This window comes from Crinia signifera, chromosome 1 (genome assembly GCF_055691185.1).
Source record: "Crinia signifera chromosome 1, ASM5569118v1, whole genome shotgun sequence".
Classification (NCBI taxonomy): Eukaryota; Metazoa; Chordata; class Amphibia; order Anura; family Myobatrachidae; genus Crinia; species Crinia signifera.
The window spans coordinates 451,288,395-451,291,885 of record NC_139217.1 but is presented as its reverse complement, the minus strand read 5'-3'; positions in this window follow the sequence as shown (position 1 = coordinate 451,291,885).

The window sequence follows — 3,491 nt, the reverse complement described above, 5'->3', positions numbered from 1 at the left end:
GACTGGAAGTTTGTGAATTCAAAAAATTGCTGGGGATTAAAGGACCAGTGTCCCGATATTATTAGTTTTCTATATAGTGCGCACGTATTCCGCAACGCACTACAGAGAGTATTTGGGCGTACATATCAGTTCCATGGCCAGTGGAGCTTGCACTCTATATTCCCTACCACATGCAGTCACTCTAGGGTTCAACGGTACTTATGTGTTAGTTGGTCGCCCACTAAGCTATTTGCTTAGTGGGCTATTCTGCGTAAGGAAATCGCATCGCATGTCCACTTTTACTGTCACACGATGCATGCGATATTACTAAATAATTTATTCACTGCTATTTTTCCCGGTCGCATCGCATTGTACCTCACGCATTGTATGACACTTAAACTGGAAATGCGATGCGATATTACTAAATAATGTATTCACTGCTATTTTTGGCGGGCTTATCGCATCACATTGTAAGAGGTGATGGCATTAACTGTAGTGCCCCCCACTATCCACGCTGTAGGTACCCCACCCCCCACTATCCACACCACCCCATAGCTATACAAGCGCAGCGTTGCCCCACTATCCACGCCACTCCGAAGCGTGGGGGCGCAGCGAGCCCCGCTAGGGGTGGTGGAACACGTCCTCTCAACCTTTTCATACCCCCACTATCCACGTCGGTGTTGAGTTGATTGTATATAGTGTGGCGAGCCACCGAGCCCGAAGCGTGGCGAGCGGACGCAGAAAACATGTAAAGTAATCCGCGTTCCCCTCGTGGGGCTCGCTGTGTTCTGAGTGTGTACCCCAGATTCAGGGTCCACAAAATTGTATTTGTGGTTTACCCTGCAGTGTTCATAGCTAACACACAAATAGACAGCGCAGAATGGACACACTTAGTAACCCATTGGTTAAAAAATGTATTCTGTTTATTTATACAAATGTAGTCAAATCTTTAAGAATATAATCAAATCTTTAAGAAAGGTCACCGGCCGGTGGGACTCATACAATTTAAAATAATGGCATTAGGACAGCAGTTTACCCAAGACAAACATCCTAAAATAAAAGGAAGTTTCAGCAGTGTTTTTTTCAGCTTGGTTAAGCATACATAGGGTTAATTGCTTGTTTTACTACTTAAGCAGAATTAGGTTAGTTTCAGTTTTTTGTCAGAGAACTGTTAGTTGACAATTTTTAGCACTGTGCTGCCTGCACAGAACTTGCTTATCAGCAGCTTGGTTATTTGTTAGTCAATCAGCCATGCATATTTGTTGTTATTAGCGGCAAAGTGACAAAGTTACTGAATCATGCAGAAAACAAAATAGGTATACTTATGCTCTGCGGCTTGTGTATTGCTGTGTTTCTTAATTTGTAATCCACTTTGTGGGGATGGTGACTGGCTCTGCCTCCAGCGGGTTCCCAGCTGTTTTGTGAATGATTCTTCCAGCTTTATCAAGAACTCTCTTACTGCTCCGGCTTTCAAGTCTCCACACAGCGGTGCCTCTCGTGCCTAACCTAATTCTGCTTAAGTAGTAAAACAAGCAATTAACCCTATGTATGCTTAACCAAGCTGAAAAAAACACTGCTGAAACTTCCTTTTATTTTAGGATGTTTGTCTTGTGTAAACTGCTGTCCTAATGCCATTATTTTAAATTGTATGAGTCCCACCGGCCGGTGACCTTTCTTAAAGATTTGATTATATTCTTAAAGATTTGACTACATTTGTATAAATAGAATTAATTTTTTATTAGTAATTTTGTGTTTCCTGCGCTTGGTTTATAGTCCTTTTGAGTGTTCATAGCTGGCCTCCTGTAATTCCTCCGTCTTATAGGCCCTCCAGCAGTCACTGAAAATAATTGATCCGGGGGCAACGTGCTGTAATGGCAGCCATAAGAGTTGTGGCGTCTCTCCCGTCGATGGCTGTGAGGAAGCAGGCTCCAGTCTCCCTGCAGATGCCACCAAACACCCATTGCTGTGGCAACATCCTCCCCACAGTGTATTTTTGTTCGGAGAACAGGGTCTCATCGAGCTCCACCAGAAGTCCCGGTCCTCCGATTTGTGTCTGGGGCTGTGAAAGCAAATCGACAGTGCAGGCCTCCCTCATCAGTGCATTATATTGCACCTTTTGTGTTCAGGCACATCCCCAACTCCCTTGAGCTTCACGAATGGCAGCCGGCAACCAGGGTACCAAAGTCCTACTCGCACTGTCACCTTTCGGCAACAGGCCTTGATATTGCACCGCCACTGACCTCTGAGTGAAAGCTTCATCGGATGCCCATTTACGCACGTTTGCGTAACCGGCAGCAAATTTTTGCGCTGCAAAAATGCCAATGCCTCCTCCTCTGATGTCAGCAGACTGAAGAGTGACATCTACTGACCTGCCATGCTGCTGTCACCAGTAAACACAGAAACACTGGGTAGCATCCATGACTGACACTGTTTTACCTCAGAGTGAGGGACCAGGAGCACTTACGCAACTTCTGACTGACTACACTATTTACTTAGGTTAAGTTTATTCACAAAACATAGTTACGGTACTTTGAATGCATACATCAGTACTAGGATTTCCTTCCTCAAGCATACATAGCTAAATTCTGCGCCCAACTAACACATAAGTACCGAGCCAACTAATCTACCAGTATATGGGGAAAATATGCAAACTCCACACAGCCATGTTGAGAATCGAACCCATCTGGTGATGCATATTTATACAATCTGTATGATTAATAGTATAATATGTACTGTAAAGTGAATCTGCAAAGTGTTGAACATAGATTCCCTGTGCAATCAGGGGACCTGGATACTGCTGTATCTGGACGACCTGTTGATCCTGGCTCAGTTGCCGTAGGTTCTTCAGGCTCATCACCGGTGGTGACCGTTCTGGAATGTCGCGGCTGGATGATAAATTGTCCCAAATCGTCCATGCTTCCAGCACAAGCCATGATCCATCTGGGTGCCCAGTTGGATACTGTACGTCAGCAGATATATATGCCAGAGGACCGTTGCGGGACTCTGCAGTCCCAAGTGCGGTGTTTCCTCTCCCTCAGGTGTGTATCCATTCATGCCTGCATGAGGGTCTTGGGATCGATGGTATCGGCCTCCGACATGGCGGAGTATGCGCATTTCCACTCGCACCCTCTACAACGGGAGATCCTCACCAGATGATCTGGATCCTACTCCAATATCTGGTCCCACCTGATTGTCTTGTCACTGTTTGCACGGATCTCCCTGCCCTGGTGGCTTCTAGACCAGAACCTCATGACGGGGAGATCTGGGATCACCAGTGGACTCTTCTCACCACAGATGCCAGCCTCCGTAGTTAGGGAGCGGGGACTTACCAACGATCTTTCCAGGGATTATGGAATGCACAAGAATCCCGGCTGCCGATCAATGTTCATGAACTGAGGTCAGTCTTGCAGGCCCTCAGTGTGACGGAACCTTGGCTCCGAGGTTGCCCTGTGCAGGTCCAGTCGGACAATGGGCCTTATTTTGGTTCATTCTTTCTGACAAAATCCTTCTTA